This window comes from Dendropsophus ebraccatus, chromosome 2, assembly GCF_027789765.1.
Source record: "Dendropsophus ebraccatus isolate aDenEbr1 chromosome 2, aDenEbr1.pat, whole genome shotgun sequence".
NCBI lineage: Eukaryota > Metazoa > Chordata > Amphibia > Anura > Hylidae > Dendropsophus > Dendropsophus ebraccatus.
This window is the reverse complement of record NC_091455.1, coordinates 135,408,402-135,432,022: the sequence shown is the minus strand read 5'-3', so window position 1 is coordinate 135,432,022 and position 23,621 is coordinate 135,408,402. Positions and strand designations below refer to the sequence as shown.

Here is a 23,621-nt window from a genome sequence, read left to right as displayed (position 1 = left end):
TGTTCTCTCTGTGTTTGCGTGGGTTTCCTCCCACACCCAAAAAAACATACAGATAGGTGAAGCACTGATGAATAATTATTATTATTATAATCGCTTTGAGTAATAAAAGGCAACAATCAGCCGACATGAACAATGTCTTTTAGCATGTTGAAAGGCAAATGACATGGAGAGCCTGCAATAGGAGCGGCGGCAGCAGACCTTGGCTATGGGCTCCCAGACGATCTACAGATTGTCTGGGGCCCCAACCCACACTTACCTGCCTGCTGCAGCCATAGCACACACTCACACAGCCTGCTGTAGCCATAGAACACACACAGCTGCAGCCATAGCATACATGCACACACGCACGCACACACACACAGCTGCAGCCATAGCACATACACACACAGCCTGCTGCAGCCATAGAACACTTGAGGACAGAGGTTACTGCTACACTACTTATGTCTTCTCCTTCTCTATATTACACAGGATATCTTCATATTACACTGCTGCTCATATACAATCATCCAGCATCCAGGGAGAGAACAGCACAGATCTCCCCCCACACAATGGACTCTTCCAGCTCAGAAACAAGCTGCCAAATAGTGACCGACAACTTTTCCTTGACCACCCTTATCTAACAGGGCCAGTGTCCTATTAGAATGTTGCTCATAATATATATTCAGATCAAAACTCAATTTAAAAAATTGTTCTAAGATTTTTTTTAAAGCTGAGTCAGAGTCAGTACATTTTTTTCTGACTCCAACCAAAACTAGTTCCGACTCAGACTCCACAGCCCTGGTGGCCAGCCCTCCAAATAGTCTCTTATATAGTAGGCAGTCCCTAAAATAGTCTCTTATATAGTAGCCAGTCCTCCCCCATAGTTTTATAAATTAGCCAGCTCTCCCCAATAGTCTCTTATGTAGAAGCCAGCCCTTACCAATAGTGTCTTATGTAGAAGCCAGCCCTCCCCAATAGTGTCTTATATAGTAGCCAGCCCTCCAAATAGTCTCTTATATAGTATCCACTCAGAGCAGCTGTCCGGACCACCCATGTTATAATCTGCTGCAACGTCAGGCGGGCCAGATTTAATACAGCAATGGAAAAGCTCAGCGGGCCAAAAATAATGGCACTGAGGGCCAGATTTGGCCCACAGGCCAGAGTTTGATATGACTGTTCTAGATGGACACTGGGACCAAATTTTGCATTCAGATTGAGTTTATTTACTTCCTAAATGTTTTATAGACACAGTTTACTGGATTATAGGTGTGCTTTGGATCTTTTCTATCTATCTATCTTTTTCCAGAACAGGAAGCAAGAGCCCTTTATTAGTCATAGCAGCCACAATAAAGACTTCAAGATTTCAGGTTTATTGTCAAATATAGACAGTAAAATAGAAAATTAGAACACAAAATAAAAAAAAATAGGTATAACATAACATAACTTTATTTGGCCCAAAATGACCCAGTGGACCGCGCAAATTTTGATCTTAGTGTTTCCGTTTTTCCCTCCTCCCCTTCTAAGAGCTCTAGCACTTTCAGTTTTTTATCTACAAGGCCATGTAAGGGCTTATTTGTTACAGGAATAGTTGTACTGTGTAATGGCGTCATTCATTTTACCATAACATGTATGATGGAATTCCAAATATATTATTTATGAAGATATAAATAGGTGAAATCATAAAAAAGAATGCAATATGGTAACGTTTGGGGGGTTCCTGTGTCTACGTAATGCACTATATGGTAACAGCGACATGATACAATTATTCTATAGGTCAGCCAGAACACAACCACATGCAGGTTTACACAGATTCTCTAATGTTATATATTTTTTTTAAATGAAATCCTTTTTTTTGGCAATTAATTATAAATAAAAAGGGACTATTGTGACGCTTATAACGGTTTTATTTTTTCACCTACGGGGCTGTATGGGGTGTAATTTTTTCCGCCATGATGTCTAGTTTTTATTAATACCATATTTGTGAAGATCGGACGTTTTGATCACTTTTTATTAATTTTTTTTATATATAATGTAACATAAAATCGGTAATCCGCGCACTTTTTTCCCTCTTTTCGTGTACGCCGTTTACAGTTCGCAATGACGCTTGTTATATTTTAATAGATCGGACAATTACGCACGCTACGGTATATTATATGTTTATCTATTTATTTATTTTTATATGTTTTATTTATATAATGGGAAAGGGGGGTGATTTAGACTTTTATTGGGGGAGGGGTTTTGGGGTAGTGTGTTAGTGTTTTTAACTTTTTTTTTTTTACACATTTGAAGTACCTTTGGGGGACTTTTACATCCAGTACGTCCAGGATTTTTACACTGATCATTGCTATGCCATAGGCATAGCATTGATCAGTGTTATCGGCGACCTGCTCATTGAGCCTGCCTGTGCAGGCTTAGTGCAGCAGATCGCCGATCGGACCGCACGGAGGCAGGTAAGAGACCTCCGGCAGTCCGTTTTATCGATCGGGACCCCCGCAGTCACACGCGGCGTTTAAGGAGTTAATGACACGCGGCAGCGCGATCGCTGCAGCGTGTCATTACCGGTGAGGTCCCGGCTGCTGATTGCAGCCGGCCCCCACCTGCTATGAAGTGCGCTCCGCTCTTGAGCACGCTTCATAGCGGGAGAAACACCCAGGGCGTACAGTTACGTCCTAGGTCGTCTGGGGACAGAATTCCATGGCGTAACTATACGCCCTGGATCGTCTAAGGGTTAAAGCGTAACTGTCATATTTTTTTGTATTGCAGAAATCAGTAGTATAAGCAATTTTAAGAAACTCTGTAATAGCTTTCATCAGCCAAAAAAGCCTCCTTCTGTACTCAAAAAGCAATCTCCCAGCCTCCCCCCCTGACTTCTTATCTGTGCATTATCAGGCAAACGCGTCTTCATTACAGAGAAGCCAGTGAAGACGGGCTCTGCTCTCTCTATTCTATCCTTATTGAGGGGGGAGGGGCTGAGGGAGAAGGAAGAGGTGACATGAAGGTCAGCTGTTTGTAGACTGTCTAGGCACCTAAACCGCAGGATTCTGGGGTCAGAAAGGTCAGTTCTTATCTGTGAACTTACTGAGAGAAGATTGCAGGGTGTTGTGCTTTGCAGGACTGCTCCGTGCTCAGTCACTCCTAACAGCCCCTCCCCTTTCCATAGCCACATAATGGACACAGAAATCCTGCTTCTTCTGAAGTGAGGGGGGAGGCTGGGAGATTGCTTTTTCAGTACAGAAGGAAACCCTTTTGGTTTATAAAACCTATTACAGAGTTTCTTAAAATCGCTTGAACTGTTGAAATTTTATGTTTTAAAAAAAATTAACCTGAAATGACAGTTACGCTTTAAACAGGAGGTCATTTTATGATTTCACATCCCCTTTATAAGTTGAAATTTATTATAGCAAATATGATAGTATTAAAGGGGTAGTGCGGCGCTAAGAAATTATTCACAGAATAACACACATTACAAAGTTATACAACTTTGTAATGTATGTTATGTCTGTGAATCGCCCCCTTCCAGTGTCCCACCACCCCCGCCCGTGTACCCGGAAGTGTTGGTGCATTATACATTACCTGATCCGTGTCGCGCATGTCCTCCATCTTGTGCCAAACGTCATCTTCGGACGGACGGACGAATCGCTGCCGCCGTCCCCCTGCTCAGCCAATCGCGGATGAGCGGCTGATGACATAACATACATTACAAAGTTGTATAACTTTGTAATGTGTGTTATTCTGTGAATAATTTTTTAGCACCGCACTACCCCTTTAACCCCTTCCCACAAAAGGACCTGCCGGCACGTCCAAATCTGCATCCCCAGAGATTACAGGGGTGCAGGAGCTGCACTCATGTCATCCCCGGCGGGGCCCGGCTGTCAGTGATAGCCGGGCACCCGCCACAACTGCCGAGATCCGGGTCAAGCGCAGATCTTGGCAGTTAATCGCACAGATCGCAGCACCTATAGTGCAGCAAGAAGGGAGAATCCTCCCTTCCTCCTCCATCGGGGCTGTGCGGTGAGATCGCACAGTCCCTATGGAGCTGTTACGTCAGGAGACTTCCCAGAAGCCTCCTGGTGTCACAACTACGGTGGCTGATCAGGCTCAGCCTAAGGATGCGTTTACAGACAGATTTATCTGACAGATTTTGGAAGCCAAAGCCAGGAATGGATTTGTAAAAAGGATAGATCCAAGTCTTTCCTTTATGACCTGATCCCTGTTTATAGTCTGTTCCTAGTTTGGGCTTCAAAGATCTTTCAGATAAATCTGTCTGTGTAAACGCACTATGAGGCTGGGTTCACACTACGTATATTTCAGTCAGTATTGTGGTCCTCATATTGCAACCAAAACCAGGAGTGGATTAAAAACACAGAAAGGATCTGTTCACACAATGGTGAAATTGAGTGGATGGCCGCCATATAACAGTAAATAACTGCCATTATTTCAATACAACAGACGTTGTTTTAAAATAGCAGCAAATATTTGCCATTAAATGGCGATTGTGTGAACAGATCCTTTCTGTGTTTTTAATCCACTCCTGGTTTTGGTTGCAATATGAGGACCACAATACTGACTGAAATATACGTAGTGTGAACCCAGCCTAAGGCTGAGTCTGATCAGCTTTGCCTTTTGCAGGCATAATGCGTTGCAGTGCTGATGAGCACTGCAATGCAATATGCCTGTAATCAGGCTATTTTACAGTAAAGTCCCCATGGTGGGACTAAAACACAAACTGTAAAAAAAAAACAACACTCACACACAAAATATATTTATAATAAAATAAAATTTACATATAATCCCCAATACAACAATGAAAACAAAAATAACACATATTTAAAAAATCGCCGCGTGCGTAATGACGCTGGCAATACAAATATTACATGAACCTCTTAGTGACCGCCAATACGTATTTTCACGGTGGTCACTAATGGGCTTTATTCCGATATTTATGCCTTTTACCGACGTACGTTTCCGAATGCTCTGCCGCCCCCTTGCGGCGGCAGAGCGGGGGATTAGCTGTCAGTGTGACAGCTGATCTCCCCCTGAAACTACCTGGAGCGGAGGATCCCCCGCTCCGGGTAGCTTAACCCATTAAATGCCGCAGTCAAATCATGACTATCATGGTATACTTACGTGATCGGAGGTCCTGCAGCGCCGTCCGGTCCCTCGATGGTCTCCATGGTAATCCCAGGTGCCTCATGAAGGCCCCCAGGATAACCATGGGCATGCTATCCATGGGCATGCTATCATGCTGACAGGCATGGCTATGCAGATTGCCTGTCAGCATGATGCATAATACAATACACTGCACTACCGTAGTAGTGCAGTGTAGTGTATCAGTGATCACAGATCACTTTAAAGTATTACACTAGTATACAGTAATGTACGCTAGTGTAAAAGTAAAAAAAAAAAAGTGCACCAAAACACAAAACAGCCCCACCCCTTAATAATAAAAATGCATTATATTCCCTAAACACTATAAACCGTTACATAAAATAGATCAAAAACAAAACTTATGCATGTTTGGTATTGTCACGTCCGTAAAAACCCAATCTATAAAACTAAATCATTAAATATATCGCACAAAACACGCCGTAAATTAAAAAAAAAAAAAAACAGCAACAGAATAGCTGTATTTCATCAATCTGCTTTGGAAAATACATCATAAAAGAGATCAAAAAGTCATATATAGGTAAAACTTGGTATCAATAAAAACTACAGATCTTCCCACCAAAAAATTAGCCCAAAACCAGCTCTGTCACGCAAAAGATAAGAACACTATGGATCTTGCAATGTGGCAACAGTTTTTGTGGGTTTTTGTTAGGAAGATAGTTGCCATTACTGTGAACAGACTGTTCACAGTGATGGATTCCTAAACATGATCAAAGTCCCATTCTCTTCACACCCGGTGTGGTCCTGATACAAGCAATCAGCGGTATATACTATATACCGCTGATCGCTTGTTCCAAATGCTGCAGATACTTTTTATCCCGTCACCATAAATCATTGGTCAAAAGTCAAGGGCCCCAGATTACCTGTAACCACCCCGGATTACCGGTATCCACCCCGTATTATCTGTAACCACCTCAGATTACCTCTATCCACCCCAGATTACCTGTAACCACCCCAGATTATCTGTGATCACCCCCAAATTGCCACAGACTGGCCGTAACCACCCCAGATTGCCACAGACTGCCCATCACCACCCCAAATTGCCCATCACTACCCCAGATAGCAAGTAACCACCCCAGATTGCCCGTCACCACCCCAGATTGCCTGCAAACACCTCCAGATTACCTGTAATCTCAATTTTACATTGTTTTTTAGCAGTTTTGCTATTCTAATTACCGATACTAGCTGCGGTTTTGCTCCAGCAAAATGACACTGCTTCCCTTCTGAGCCCTGCTGTGTGCCCATACAGTGGTTTATGCCCACATATGGAGTACCGTTGTACTCAGGAGAACCTGCGTTACAAATCTTGGGGTGCTTTTTCTCTCTTGTTCCCCATGAAATTGAGAAATTTGTAACTAAACATACATATTATTGAAAAAATTAAATTTTTTCATTCTTACTGTCTAATTTAGAATACTTTCCTCTAATACCTGTGGGGCTGTAGCGAAATTTGGGTAGGGGCAGGGGGGGCACCGCTCCCGGGCCCACCAAGGCTGGGTGCCCACTAGGGCTGGGCGAAAAATTATTTCGGGCTGCGCGTTGACTCGTGGGCAGTCCTGAGAAGCCAAGCCGGGGGGAAGGGGGGTTGTGGTGTCGGGCCGGCGGGCAAGCCGTATAGGGGCGGTGTCTGGCGCGACACAAGCTGGAGAGAGGTGAGCGGAGGCTAGATGTTGGGTGAGCAGGCTGCAGAGGTGCGGTGTCGGAGGCCTCCAGCCGCTTGACAGCGCCGCTGCTGACCTGCCCCCGCTCCTTCTGCTGAGGGTCCTGCTCGCCTCCCAGCTAGACATGGAGCTCCCCCGTCTCTGGAGAAGGTGATCACGTCGCTGCGGGTCATGGAGCTGTACAGCGGGATCGGGGGTTAGTGCAGACCCTCAATCCCGCTGTACAGCTTCAGGACCCTCAGCGACGTGATCACCTTCTTCTGTAGTACCTGCAGCCGCCTCCAGAGACCGGGGAGCTGCATGCCTGGCCGGGAGGAGAACGTGTGTGCGGAGGAGAGAGGAGAAGGAGGTGTATGTGCCCTCCTGCTCCATTTACCCCCAGCTGCCCCCCAGTCCCCCTCAGTGTCACCCCAGTCCCCTTAGCCCCCTCCTTAGTGTCTCCCTAGTCCCCTTAGTCCCCCTCAGTGTCTCCCCAGTCCCCCTCAGCATCACCCCAGTCCCCCTCAGTGCCACCCCAGGCCCCTTAGTCCCCCTCAGTGTCTCCCCAGTCCCCCTCAGCGTCACCCCAGTCTCCTTAGCCCCCCTCAGCGTCACCCCAGTCCCCCTCAGTGCCACCCGTCACCTCAGTCTCCCTCAGTCTCTCCCCAGTCCCCCTCAGTCTCTCCCCAGTCACCTTAGTCCCCCTCAATGTCTCCCCAGTCCCCCTCAGTGTCTCCCCAGTCCCCCTCAGTGTCCCCCCAAGCGCAGTGTCCCCCTCAGTGTCTCCCCAGTCCCCCTCTTCTATACCTGTACTACTACACCCCTTATCCACTAGACCTCCACTACTACACCCCTTATCGACTAGACCGTATATGCACACAGAGTAATTCTGTCAGAAAATCATGTGTGGCATCTGCCACTCATCCCCTTGCACTCCTGCTTCACTCCCACACCGGCTCCATAGGCTCTATTATATGCTCCAGCAGATTCCGCTGTGTGCCCAAAGAATTAACATGTGTGGTATTACAATTTGGCCCCGTTCTCGTCATTGGAAGTGAGTTGCAATACCACACACAAACTGAGGACAGGGGTGGTGCTGTTTCTGGAACAAAGCAATTATGGTTCTCTAATGTTGCATAACCCCTTTAAATTTTACATGGCCATATATGTGAAAAGTAGAAAGCCTTTAACACTGCTCTCAATTCCTATTCTCTATGAGTAATGTAGTCGAATATTCCTTTCATTATTTGGAAAGCAGTGTCGTCTGCTGAGGTTCCCTATGGGTAACTTAATCGGTTGGGGGCCCACTCAGACTTGCTCGCCCCCCCTAGACTAAACCCCTATCTACGCCCCTGCTGTGGGGTTAAATTGCTCACCACACCATAAGATGTATTCTTTGAGGGGTGCACTTTCCAAAATGGGGTGACTTTTGGGGGGTTCTATTCTGTTGACACTATAGGGACACTGCAAACACTCCTGGCACTCAGAAACTTCTTCAGCAAAATCTGCACTGAAAATGCTAACTGACGCTCCTTCCCTTCTGAGCCCGGCTGTGTGCCCATACAGTGGTTTATACCCACATATAAGGTACCATTCTACTCAGGAGAACCTGTGTTACAGATTTTCGGGTGCATCTTCTCCTCTGTTCCTAGTGAAATTGAGAAATTTTAAACTAAACAAACATATTATTGGAAAAATTCGATTTTTTTCATTCTTACTGTCTAATTTTGAATACTTTCCTCTCATACCTGTGCGGTCAAATTGCTTACCACACCCCAAGATGTATTCTTTGAGGGGTGTGCTTTCCAAAATGGGATGACTTTTGGGGGGTTCTATTCTGCTGACACTACAGGGGCACTGCAAACACACCTGGCGCTCAGAAACTTCTTCAGCAAAATCTGAAGTGAAAATGCTAATTGCCGCTCCTTTCCTTCTGAGTCCTGCTGTGTGCCCATACAGTGGTTTATACCCACATAAGGTACCATTGTACTCAGGAGAACCTGCGTTACAGATTTTGGGGTGCGTTTTCTCTCATGTTGCTTGTGAAAATTAGATAATTTAATGTAAACAAATATGGTATTGGAAAATTTCTATTTTCCATTTTTTATGGCCTAATGGTGAATACTTTTCTCAAGCCCCTGTAGGGTCAAAATGCTCATTATACCCCTAGATTAATTTTTTAAGGTGGGAAGTTTCCGAAATAGGGTCACTTATGGGGGTTTCCAGTATACACGCCTCCTTAATCCATTAAAAAAAAGAACTGGTCCCTAAAAAAATCAGTTTTGGAAATTCCATGAAAATTTGATAATTTGCTGATACATTTCTAAGCCCCGTAACACCCTAAAAAAGTAAAATATGTTTACGAAATGAAGCCAGAATAAAGAAGACATATTGATAATGTGACCTAGTAACTAATTTATGTGCTATGACTTTCTGTTTTTAGAAGCAAAGAATTTCAAAATTAGTAAAGTGCAAATATTTCAACATTTTCCATGATATTTTGATGTTTTTTCACAAACACACACAATTAAGTGACCAAATTTCGCCACTAACATAAAGTACCATATGTCATGAAAAAACAATCTCAGAATCGCTAGCATACGTTAAAGCATCACTGAGCTATAAGCGCATAAGGTGAGACAGTCAGTTCTTGAAAATTTAGCCTGGTCATTAAGGCGCAAATAGGCTTGGTCTTAAAGTGGTTAAAGCAAACGTACCACTAAGTACATCACTTAGTGTTTTTTACATTAACAGACTTTTTTTACGCCGCCTGGTTCATGCACACGGCGCCGGCCTATCACAGAACACTGGCCGGGCATGAAGCACTGGGGGTGGGCCCACCGGCTCCCAGTGTGACGATATCCCCTTGATTCTAATGGAGCCGCGCCACAGAGAAGAGGGAAGCTCGCCACACCGTGGGCCAGCGGGCCTGCCCCCAGTGCTTCATGCCCGGCTGGTGCTCGGGAATAAACATGTGCCGTGCTCGGGAACTGGGCGGCGGTACAACAAAAAGGACTGCGGCATCAACATCTCTGCACCAGCACCGGTCTATTCAAGTAAAAAACACCAAGCAATGTACCTAGTGGTACATTCGCTTTTAAATACATAAAAATTTTAGAAGAAAATAAATCTTCTCTCAAGGAAAGACTAGATGAACCGGGTGTTTTTTTTAATCTGCTGACAATCATCTATGTATCCAAGAGGCCTATATAGGCAGACAAAAGGGAAATTGAACATTTGTCACATCAAAATCTGATCTAGATGTTGGGTGATCTCCTTAAAGGGGAACTCCAGGTAGAGGTAAAAAAAAAAATGTAACTTCTGCAGAAGCATAATGCATTACTTACCTGTCTATCCCAGTTTTGAAACTACCAAAAATCCATTTGTTTGGGGGAGGGGGATGTTTGCTCTGTTTTGTGTTTCTGTTCTTCCTGGTTTGACATTTCCTAGAATGCAATGCTTTCCCTCATGTGATCATCACAGCCCCCACCCATTAGAATCAGTAAAGTTAGTGCAGCAGCTGCTTCTGTTCGGTCAGAGATGGTGAATCAGTCAGGGGATTGGGTTATCCAGCCCCGCCTCCTGTGATATCACGCCCTGCCCCCTGTCAGCATCATCAGCAAACACACACAATGTGAGACAGAGGCATGGAAGATTTGTCTCCTGGGGGGGGGGATAGCAGCAGGAGCAGGAGACAATGTGGATTGGCACAGAGGCCATTTTTTTCACTTCCTGGATTTCTATCAGCTACCAGTGTGGCAGAACCGTACAGATACAGCAATACATTGTATAGACACATCTATATAACTTTTAATAGAAAACAATTTTTTCTTATCCGGAGTTCCCCTTTAAAAACATATTCTGGAAAGGTTTAACTGTAAATGGTAAGTGGCTATCCACTGTAAATCACTAGTCTACTACTTAATCTACTAGTTAAGTCCATTATTTTAACTTCAATATAATGTTAAAATGGTTGCATGGGATTAGATAAAAGGATCTGCTTTTTCTGCACCTATAGCACTGCTGACCACAGGCTGTATATGGCAATGCAGCTCAGCCCCATTAAAGTAAGAATGCAATAAGTATTTTAAGTAGGTATTCAGAACTAGGTACAGATCACAGAGAGGCACCCATTCAAAAAAAAAAGTCCCTTTACCCAGTGTTTAATGCAACTGATGGCAATTTCAAGAATCACACAAAATCCAGTTTAACAAAATGTTTTGATTCACTGTATGTAAAATTTTGCTTACTGGGACTGTACAGAGTTATGCTGGAAAAAAAGCAGCAATAGTTTAATCCTGTGTGTTCTAGAAATCTGTTTAAAGGCAATTACCAGAGACCATATGTAGACTGTTAATTATTGGCTTGTTAGCTCTGCAACAAAAGTGCAAATCCCTTACCTAGCTGACCATGGCAGAAAAGATTATGTAATGAAGCAATTTCTTAATTTTTTTCTGGCTCTCAGGAAGAATAACAAAATAAAGCTATTTCTATTCTGTTAAATCCCACTTCACCAAAGCAGCTTAAGGGCCCCGGTAAAGTCTTTGAGCTTCTTAATCCCCATCAAATATGATTGAAATTCAAGAATGGAAAGATAAAATATTGGAAATCAAAAGCAAACCTCATTGATTATTCTTCATAGTTCTATCATCTTCAGCAGTACTTTTTAAAACATATGAAAAAAAACAGGAGGATGTCCTGTGCTTTTCTGCATTTGAACATGGCTCATTGGATTTAAAACATGGCTGCCTGATGTGGCAAGGCATACACTTGAGCTATGCAGGTTGCAACTCATAACCTGTTATATTTCATTGGAAATAGTTTATCTGTATGCTCAAAGAAGAGACGCCTACCAAGGCAAGTTATACCCATTAAATTCTGTCTTGTATTCAGTAACTCAATCTCAAGACAGATCAGGTTATATGTTGCCCACCAAAGCCTATACATTAGAAGTGTCTGTAAAGAGGAAAAAGACAGATATACAGAAAATGTGCTTTAGATTGTTGTGAGGATTATAAACACATAAACAAGTTGTGCTTTATTTCACAGCTTAGCCTGCTCACTACTGTTTTATAATGTCTTCCATTCTGCTGTTGCTTCCGGGGTGTGCTATAGAAAGTCAACGGAGCAGAATCTCCTTTGCCTGGAGTATGTGTATAGTATATAGGAGACAAAATAGCAGTTTTTCCCTTACACATTCCCTGGCTCAAGGACAACAAAAAAAATTGAGACTAGAGACTACAGTTGCACACATTTTGCATCTTTTTGGTAGTTTATGTATATTCTTGCTTTTTGGGTTTTGGATTAAATTTGGTATGAAAGAATACTGTTTATTCCCTATTTCTATATTTTTTATTTCACCCCATTTTCACTTACAATTAAACTGAAGCATTTTTAAAAATGTAACAAAGGAATGGAAATGCAAAAATGAATAATTGCAGAAAAATATATAAATGTATTACCAGGAAAGGAGTAAATAACTTTTAAATCGTAAGGGAGGAAGACATATCAGACTTAGGGCCAGTTCACACAGTAAAACTGGCGGAATTCCGCAGCAGAATCCCGCCAGCCTCCGTGTCATACAAGCTGTCTATGGGACGGCTCACGCGCCTATTAACCAGTAAGAATTCTGGCTCTCACAGATCTGTTTTTATTTATGAAGTTCCTTTACTTTGCATTTATTACCTGTATTATTTACATCTCTTTGATCTTGTTATCTGTATAAAAAAACACCTGTCCAAACACTCAATCCCATTTCAACTTCTCCACCATGACCAAGACCAAAGTGCTATCTAAGGACATCAGGGACACAAGTGTAGACCTGCACAAGGCTGGGATGGGTTACAGCACTATAGGCAAGCAGTCTGGTGAAAAGGCCACAACTGTTGGCACAAGTATCAGAAAATGGAAGAAACCCACGAGGACTGTCAAACCTGCTTGCTCTAAGGGTCCATGAAAAACCATGGGGCAAGGATGATTCTGAAAAAGGTAAGGAATCAGCCCAGTATTACACAGGAGGACCTGGTCAATGACCAAAAGTAAAAGACTAATTGTCATGGATTAAAATCCTGCAGGCCTGTAAGGTCTCCCTGCTGCTGCCAGCACATGTTCAAGCCCGTTAGAAATTCACAAATGACCATCGGGATTATCCAGAGGAAGTAAGGGAGGTGGTCATGTGGTCAGATAAGAACAACATAGAACTTTTTGGTATCAACTCCACTTGCCATGTTTTAACGATGAAGGAGGATTTGTACACCTCCAAGAACAAAAAACCAACTGTGAAGCATGGGTGTGAAAACATCATACTACAGGTATACTTATGTGCAAACAGGACAGGACAACAGGAATGTATTGGAGGGAGGATCGATGGGGAGAGATTTTTGCCAACAACTTCCTTCCCTCAGTAAAAGCATTGACAATGGTGGCTGGGTCTTCCAGTATGACAATGACCTGAAACACACAGCCAGGGCAACTAAGGAGTAGCTCTGTAAGAAGCATTTCAAGGCCCTGAAGTGGTCTAGCCAGCCACCAGACCTAAACCTAATAGAAAATCTTTGGAGGGAGCTAAAAGTCAATGTTGCCCAGAGAAAATACTGCCCAGCCCCGAAACCTAAAAGATCTGGAGATGATCTGTATTACGAAGTAGGACAAAATCCCTGCTGCAGTGTGTGCAAAATTGGCCAAGAATTATAGGAAACATCTGACCTCTGTGATTACAAACAAAGATTTCTATTAAACTGTTTTTCTATTATTTATTTAACCCCTTAGTGACCGCCGATACGGCTTTTTACGGCGGTCACTAAGGGTCCTTATTCTGCTGCCATCAGCTTTTTACGGCGATGGCAGAGAATAAGGCTACGGGCCGGGACGGCCCCCACCCCATCCCCCCGGCTACCGGAGGTAGCTGAGGGGTTGGGGCAGTGTGTGGGGTCCGTCCCGCCCCCCCCCCCCCCTTACCGACGATCGCCGCTATTAACGTTATAGCGGCGGCCGTCGGTAAAGGAGATTACCGGTGCTGCCGCCGCCTTTCATCTCCCCCCGTCGTGAATCTACGGCGGGGGGAGATGAAATAAGTGTCCCCCAGACCTCAGATCAGCCCCCCCGAGTAGGGCGATCACTAACCCCCCTCCCCCGGCGGCCATCATTTCCAAGATGGCCGCCGCCATCGCTGTGAACCGACTAATGTCTGTTCACAGCGATGGAAAAGTTCAAATGAATGAAAGCCCCATGCTCTCCGCCACCGGAGGTAGCGGAAAGCATGGGGCAGGCATCGGGGACTATATACCGCTGATCGCTTGTACCATGTGCTCCCGGCACTTTTTATCCCCTGTCACCATGAATGATTGGTGACAGGGGATAAAAAGTGATGTCCCCCCACCCCCCAAGTCGCCCCCCACCCCCCCTGTCACCCCGTCCCCCAGTCACCCCCCCCCCCCTTCCCCATATACTCACCTGCTCCTGGAGCTCCTTCCTCCTCGACGTCCTGGCTGGTTATGAAGTGCGCATGCGCTTCACAACCAGCCAACTCTGAAAATTTAAAGTGACAGAGACCAATTTGGTCTCTGTCACTGAACTATGATTACTGAGATAGAAAATATCACAGTAATCATAGTAATACAGTGAAAATGAATATGTAAAGTACAAAAAGTGACAAACATACAAAAAAATAAAACACACACTTTTTATTATAGTAATAATTGCAGTTTACTCCCAAATTACCCCTAACCCCTCCCCAGATTACCCGTAACCACCGCACGTTGCCCGTAACCACCGCATGTTGGCCGTAACCACCGCACGTTGGCCGTAACCACCGCACGTTGCCTGTAACCACCACAAATTGCCAGTGACCCCCTCCCGATTGCCCGTAACCACCCCAAATTACATGTACCCACCCCAGATTACCTATAAGCACTTCAGTTTATCAGTAACCCTTCCAGTCTGTAACCCTTCCAGGTTGCACAAAACCCCCCCAGGTTCCCCGTAATCATGCCAGATTACATGTAACCCCCCCAGATTGCACGTAACCACCGCGCGTTGCCTCTGACCACGCCACGATGCCTCTGACCACCGCACGTCGCCTCTGACCACCGCACGTCGCCTCTGACCACCGCACGTCGCCTCTGACCACCGCACGTCGCCTCTGACCACCGCACGTCGCCTCTGACCACCGCACGTCGCCTCTGACCACCGCACGTCGCCTCTGACCACCGCACGTCGCCTCTGACCACCCCAAATTGCCAATGACCCCCTCCAGATTGCGGTGCCCTTGCCAGATTACAGGTATCCACCCCAGATTGCCTATAAGAACTTCAGTTTATCCGTAACCACCCCACATTGCCCGTAACCACCCCAGATTGTCAGTAAGCACTGCAGGTTGCCCGTAACCACCCCACGTTGCCCGTAACCACCCCAGATTGTCTGTAAGCACTGCAGGTTGCCCGTAACCACCCCACGTTGCCCGTAACCACCCCAGATTGTCTGTAAGCACTGCAGGTTGCCCGTAACCACCCCACGTTGCCCGTATCCACCCCAGATTGTCTGTAAGCACTGCAGGTTGCCCGTAACCACCCCACGTTTCCCGTAACCATCCCAGATTGTCTGTAAGCACAGCAGATTGCCCGTAACCAGCCCACGTTGCCTGTAACCAGCCCACGTTGCCTGTAACCAGCCCACGTTGCCGTAACCACAGCAGGTTGCCCGTGACCACCACACGTTGCCCATAACCACCCCTCGTTGCCCGTAACCACCCCACGTTGCTTGTAACCACCCCAGGTTGCCGTAACCACAGCAGGTTGCCCGTGACCACCCCATGTTGTCCGTAACCACCCCAGATTACCTGTAACCACCTCAGGTTGCCCATAACCACCCCTGGTTGCCCGTAACCACCCCACATTACCTGTAATCTCATTGTTTTTATTTTATTTTAGTAACTGCGCTATTCTAATAACCATTACTAGCTGCGGTTTTGCTCCTGTAAATTGGCGCTCCTTCCCTTCTGAGCCCTGCTGTGTGCCCATACAGTGGTTTATGCCCACATATGGGGTACCGTTGTACTCAGGAGAACCTGCGTTACAGATTTTGGGGTACGTTTTCTCTCCTGTTCCTCGTCAAATTGAGAAATTTCAAACTAAACCAACATATTATTGGAAAAATTCGAGTTTTTCATTTTTACTGGCCAATTTTGAATACTTTCCTCTAATACCTGTGGGGTAAAAATGGTCACCACACCCCAAGATGAATTCTTTGAGGGGTGCACTTTCCAAAATGGGGTGACTTTTGGGGGGAATCTATTCTGCTGACACTACAGGGGCTCTGCAAACGCACCTGGCGCTCAGAAACTTCTTCAGAAAAATCTGCACTGAAAATGCTAATTGGCACTCCTTCCCTTCTGAGCCCGGCTGTGTGCCCATGCAGTGGTTTATGCCCACATATGGGGTATCGTTCTACTCAGGAGAACCTGCTTTACATATATTGGGGTGACATTTCTCTCCTGTTCCTCGAGAAATTGAGAAATTTCAAACTAAAGGAACATATTATTGGAAAAAATCGAGTTTTTCATTTTTACTGTCTACTTTTGAATACTTTCCTCAAATACCTGTGGGGTCAAAATGCTTACCACACCCCAAAATAAATTCTTTGAGGGGTGCACTTTCCAAAATGGGGTGACTTATTGGGAGATTTTACTCTGCGGACACTACAGGGGCTCTGCAAACGCACCTGGCGCTCGGAAACTTCTTCAGCAAAATCTGCATTGAAAAAGCTAATTGGCGCTCCTTTCCTTCTGAGCCCTCCTGTGTGCCCATGCAGTGGTTTATGCCCACATATGAGGTACCTTTTCACTTAGGAGAACCTGCGTTACAAATTTTGGGGTACTTTTTTCCTCTTGTTCCTCATAAAATTGAGAAATTTCAAACTAAAAGAACACAATATTGGAAAAATTTGAGTTTTTCATTTTTACTGTCCACTTTTGAATACTTTCCTCTAATACCTGTGGGGTCAAAATGGTCACCACACACCAAGATGAATACTTTGAGGGGTGCACTTTCCAAAATGGAGTGACTTATGGGGAGATTTTACTCCGCTGGCACTACAGGGGCACTGCAAACGCACCTGGCGCTCGGAAACTTCTGCAGAAAAATCTGCATTGAAAAAGCTAATTGGCGCTCCTTCCCTTCTGAGCCCTCCTGTGTGCCCATGCAGTGGTTTATGCCCACATATGGGGTACCATTGTACTCAGGAGAACCTGCGTTTCAAATTTTGGGGTACTTTTTTCCTCTTGTTCCTCGTAAAATTGAGAAATTTCAAACTAAACGAACATATTATTGGAAGAATTCGAGTTTTTCATTTTTACTGTCTTCTTTTGAATACTTTCCTGTAATACCTGTGGGGTCAAAATGGTCACCACACACCAAGATGAATTCTTTGAGAGGTGTACTTTCCAAAATGGGGTGACTTATGGGGTTTTTTCTCTCTGCTGACACTACAGGGGCACTGCAAACGCACCTGGCGCTCAGAAACTTCTTCAGCAAAATTTGCATTTGAAAAGCTAATTGGCGCTCCCTTCCTTCTGAGCCCTGCTGTGTGCCCATACAGTGGTTTACGCCCACATATGGGGTACCGTTGTACTCAAGAGAACCTGCATTACAAATTTTGGGGTGCTTTTTGTCTCATATTCCTTTTGAAATTGAGAAACTTTAATCTAAACGTATATATTATTGGAAAATTTAATTTCTAAGCCCCATAACACCCTAAAAAAGTAAAATATGTTTACCAAATTATGCCAGAATAAAGAAGACATATTGGTAATGTGACTTAGTAATTAATTTATGTGCTACGACTTTCTTTTTTTAGAAGCAGAGAATTTCAAAGTTCATAAAATGCAAATTTTTTTAATTTTTCATGATATTTTGATGTTTTTCACAAAAAACACACAAAGTAGTGACCAAATTTTGCCACTAACATAAAGTGCCATATGTCACGAAAAAACTATCTAAGAATCGCTAGCATACGTTAAAGCATCACTGAGCTATAAAAGCATAAAGTGAGACAGGTCAGATTTTGAAAAATTTGCCTGGTCATTAAGGCCCAAACTAGCTGCAGCACGAAGGGGTTAAAAACCATACAATGTGATTTTTGGAATTTTTTTTTAATAAACTGTCTCCTACAGTCGAAGTGTACCTACGATAACAAATTACAGGCCTCTCCATTTTTTGTAGATGGAAAAACTTGCAAAATCGTCAATTGTATCAAATATTTATTTCCCCCACTGTATGCAAGAAAAAGAATTAATAACATGTTTTATACATATTAAGCAATGTATGTGTGTATTTAGGGTACATTGTATTCCCATCTTTTATGAGATAGAAACACATTATTAGCGTATATGTCTAAACCAAGATGTAAAATCACAGATCAGTAGCGTATAAAGAGCAAAGCCAGAGAAGGCCTCAAGGGTCATCCAGGTCCAGCCTCAGAGGTAATATAATTTTGGAAGTACCTAGTGAGGTCCTCTGCAAAAAGCTGTTTATTGTTTAGTCTGGCAAGTAGTGACAAGGGGTAAATAGCTTTCCCACAAATTTGGCAAACAAATTTGTGTCACAGTCAGACCATGTACAGTACAGATCTCTGGTAAAAAGTACATAGGGTAAGATCACTGAATTTGTTGAGATCCAATTAATATGTGTATAATTTAAAAGAATGGGAGAAAAGTATTTGAAACCTCTTTGCACTCTATTGAGATCCTTTCAGACATCTACAAGTATTTTGCTGAAAAAGACTTAAAATCATTTGTAACAATGAACATTTAAAGGTGAAGTCCGGCGGGGGAAACATTTTAGCCTGGTGATGGGGGGACCACAATAAAGACTGTATATTTACCTGTCCTGGTGCCCACGCAGCTTGCCTACCACTCCTGGACCCTGCAGGCGGCCTGCACATCTCCCCCTGCTGCTAAGTCATGAACCAACTGATGTATGCCCCGCTACGGGGCATAAATCCCAGCTTTCAATGACGTGGCAGCCGGGTTGTGATGTACCTACAGCTGAGAGAAAGTGGCATCCGGCAGGGTATGGGAGCCCTGCGATGCGGTGCAGTGCAGGAATGAGATCCGGTAAGTCCAGTAAGACTACACATAGGAACTGTCATCTGCACAGAGAAGCATCATTTGATTTATGAATGCTTTGAGCCATGACTCTGTACTGACTGGGACTTCTTGCATTTAGTTTTTTAGTTTTTTTTTTCCAGCAAGCACAAGGCTAAAAGCTGCTTTTAAGTAAGTATAGCTTTGTTTTAAAGCAATAACTAAAATTATAATGCAAATCGTAAACTTGCTTTATTTCACATCCCCTGTTGATTTAGAATTTAAAAGGTATAATGACAGAGACACATTAAGGCATTTAGTATGAGACCTACCTAATCTCCTGTTAGTTCCAAAATTAAAGTCACCACTCCAAAGAAGTTGAAGAAAGGTTAAAGAAAAATAGGATCTATGTGTGGCCGCCAATCTATGCCACAAAAAAAAAAGAAGAGGACCTGCACATACACGGTCCCTTTTGTGGTCTGGGCTTTCATTCGCCTCACAAGTCTGTGGGCAGACCCAAATCACGTAACATGCATCATGGTCTCAACCACAGATGTGCGAATGAGGCCTAACAAAATATATAGGATGTTGGGTACCTTCAACAGAACAAAATAAAATTCTCAGAACTGGGAGACATAGCAAAACTAAAACTCTAAAAACCAAAACAGACAAAAGTATAATACCTATAGCAGGGATCTTTGTTAATATCCATGGGTCCCATCAGCAAAACCAACATGATAGTCCAACTACTCACTTCCTTACTGAGTAAGAAGAGACTTCCTATAGAGCGTTGAGCAATCTAGTTAAGGGGGGAGATGGGCAACAGACCGCAGATCCCGGAGCAGTGCGAGATGTCTGCTCTGCCTCCTTGGCGCCGCACGGACCACCAACCCCCTGCCCCGGATGTAACCTGGAAACGATCTCTGAGGGATCCTCCGGCAGGGGCAGTGATGACATCGCTGCACCTGCTGGGGGATCCCTCCGGCGACTGACTGGCTGAAGTGGAGAGAAGAGGCCAAGAGAGATGAAGACAGTATTAGGTGAGTATAATTTTTTTTATTATTATTTTTTTTTTGGTAGCAATGCAGTGGGACATTATAACTATATGGGGGACATTGCAGGGGGACAATATAACTATATGGGGGACATTGCAGGGGGACAATATAACTATATGTGGGACAATATATATGGGGGACATTGCAGGGGAACAATACAACTATATGGGGGACATTGCAGGGGGACAATATAACTATATGGGGACATTGCAGGGGGACAATATAACTATATGGGGGACATTGCAGGGGGACAATATAACTATATGGGGACATTGCAGGGGGACAATATAACGATATGAGGGACAATGCAGGGGAACATTATTACTATATGAGGGACATTGCAGGGGGACATTATTACTATATGGGGGACATTGCAGGGGGACATTATTACTATATAGAGAGCACAACAGGGAGCATTATTACTATATGAGGGACAATGCAGGGACACATTATTAGTATATGGAGGACAATGCAGGGGACAAGATTACTATATGGGGCACAGCAGTGGATCCTACATACAGGGGGTAACCCACATACCTGCTTGAGTGCTGCTTGAGGGGGTGAAGTGGGGGGAGTTGAAAGTGAGGTGAGGGGGCTGGTTGAGGGTGTAAAGGGGGAGTAAGGGGGCTGAAGGGGGAGTGAGGGGAGGATGAGGGGCTGGGTGAGGGGTGGAAAGAAAGAGGGATGCTTTTACTTTGGGGGGGGGGGGGGGTTGTGGCATTTTGCACTGGGATTTGATTATAGTTTGTTTTTTTATAGTCCGGCCCACCAACAGTTTTAGGGACAGTGAACTGGCCCCCCTGTGTGAAAAGTTTGGGGACCCCTGCCATAGAGGATAGCAGTGTTCTGCTGCTGCCGCTCCTATCCCTGCTATCCTGGTCGATAATCTTTTTGTGTAATAGGGCCTTTAGCCTGGTTAATAGAGGCCCACTTTGGATCATTAATGCAGTGGGGTCATCTGGGTCCATGTTCTCAGTGGTGTAGTTTTTAATGCTTGATCCCAGGAGATTCCTTAAAGCTGGAAAACTTCTTGCATTTCATGTAATGAATTGACTGCATATTCATGAGAGTCTACCTGAAAGTATAGGCTACAGGGGTAAGCCCTTTTGTAGCAGATTTTCTCTTTTTGTAGTGCCAGGGCAATAGAACACATATTTCTCCTGTGTTGGATGTATGGAACGAGGTCTGCATATAAGTGAACCCATAGCGACATATTATGAGAGATTGTGTGCTACACATAGTACTTGATCTCTCACTTCTAGATTTTCCACATTTTCCAAGTTCATTACTTTTAATTTCGAGGCCTCTAGTTTAGCAGTGTGGTCTTCCAGCTCTAGGCCATCAGATTCAATGGCATCTGTAAGCTCATCTACTTTGGTCTCTGTGTCAGAGCAACGCTGACCCAGATATGTTGTTTAGTAAATTCCATCATGGATTGTGATAGTTCATCTCTGTATAACTTCTGTATAAACTGTACTTGGGAGCAGTTGTGGGGTAGGTATGTCTACAATGTCTTTCTACGGCTGTGTAGGGCTGGTAGGGGTAAGATGGAAATTCAAGCACTGACATGCTGGAGTCCTTTGCCGCTTGTAAGATTTAGGATATTGTCTGTGGCAGAAAACATGCTGAGCAGTCTATCACAGCCTTCTAATACAGACCTGGCCATGTCGATGACGAAAGAGCACTTCGACAGGCTTAACAGTGATAGGGACATGCACCCTTCAGCTAAGAATCTTTCGACAACATGTTCCTGGTTTATTATTTTTCATAAACAGGTAAAGCAATCTTGACAATAGATGCTATTTGAGGTGTTTTCTGTAGAGGAGAACCTGTACTATGCCTATCATGAAACAAGCTGTGTCTGTGGAAAGGGTGCAGGGTGTAATTTCATTATTGGACGTAAACTAGAATGTTGCTTTTCAGGTAATTCCATAATATATCTGTAAATAGTACACAAAGCATTTCCCTGGACAAAATGAAAAATGTGTTTATTACACTGTTGTATTATTCACCACTAAGCAGATAGATGTGATCTGAACCTACAGTCCCTATTATATTCCAGTCCTGCCTTTGGAATAACACAGCCATTTCCCTGCACAGCAGGAAGTAATGAGAGGTAAGGGACAGAGTATTGTGCAGCCTAGCCTTCCAGCCCCAGCAGCCAAGGACAGTGGAGATCTGCCAGCATTAGTAGCTATTTACAGTTTAGTTCCCTTTATTATTTTTGCATATATCAGGGAATGAAAGTAAGAGTTGCATATTAATAAATGTATGGCAGAAATGTACATGCTGCACCAGATGTATTAGGTTAATGAATATATTTTTTGCCCCCATTCCTAAATGTGAGAATTTAGCCTTTATTAAGCAGTACTAAAAGCTCCTTAGGTTAGCCTCTTTCAACACCACAAAAAAATTAGTCTTTTACACCCACACACTTATTATTTGCATATTTGTATTCAGGAAAACCTTCAGTAAGAACAGCACCTTTCTTTTTATAACTAAACCCCACTGGTTTTCATAGAAGCAGCTAGGTAAGTTTATAGGAAATATAGTAATGCTATAACATTGTAACACTGGAAAGAGAATTTATTTCCAGGACAAAAATGATAAGTGATGAACAACCCTGCGGTTCCTAATTATTAGTAGTAGCCACGTTTAGAACATACTTTCTGGCACCTAGTCACAAAAAGGCATTTCAATTTAACCCTTTGTTGCCAGCAATATGTTTATTAAATAGTCTATCAGCAACACAAAAGGCCACATGGATGCAATATGGAAGGGGCCCCTGCTCAGGCCTACCTAATATGACAGGTGACAACAGTAAACACAGCTCAGACTCCCCCTCACCCCCAGTCCGCCATAAAACCAAAATAAAATCATCAAGTATCTACATTTTATCCCGTCATCATGAAAATGATGATGACAAAGCGTACCTACCATTTCCTGTTAAAAGATTTTTTTTAGGTTAACCCCATTTAATGATTTTAGTGCTCCAACCGTTGTTGCTGAGTCCATGACAGTCCCATCCATGGTGCACAGCTATTTTTCTTTTCAATAGTTCTTTATTGGGTTTTATAACAAATTTTTGCAATTACAAAGCAGATATATCACAAAAGTAGCACATGTGAAAACAAAACAAGATTCCGAGCGAGTGCTCGGGTAACAGCAGCCGACAACGGCTTAAAAAACAATGTACAGAATAGGCATAAGTTAGGTAAGGAAAAGTGAAGGTACCAATCCTTCCAGCTAATGGCAGTGATCAATTCGGACTCTGGTGGGGTTTTATCTGACTTCCAATACTGTAGGAGCACTGTTTTGGCTGGATAAAAAAAATGCAGGCCAAGTATCTGTGCTTCCATGGGACTGCAGACAATTGCACGAATAATAAGACTGATTGTGGTGATTCCAGCAGTCTGGAGGGGATTACAGAGTTAAATAGTCGGAAGCAGTTTTGCCAATAATGTCGTATGACTGGACAACGCGAGTATGTGAAATAAGTCTCCCCTTTCTCCACACCCGCGCCAAAATTTGTCTCAGGAGGTGGGGTAGATTTGAGACAGTTTAGCAGGGGTAAAGTACCACCGCAGCAACGTCTTAAGGGCTAATTCAATGGGAGGTGCAGCGAAAAACCTGGTAGATTGTTTGAAAGGCATTCTGCCATTCTTTATCAGTAAAGCTAGTGCAAAGATCTGTCTCCCATGC

At 43.9% G+C, this 23,621-nt stretch overlaps 1 protein-coding gene across 1 annotated transcript in view; it reads right to left on the bottom strand.

The window, feature by feature from the left end:
- The window catches only part of LARS2 (leucyl-tRNA synthetase 2, mitochondrial), a 196,504-nt gene that overhangs the window by 162,334 nt on the left and 10,549 nt on the right, over positions 1 to 23,621 (bottom strand). The gene's annotated exons all lie outside the window — the stretch shown is intronic.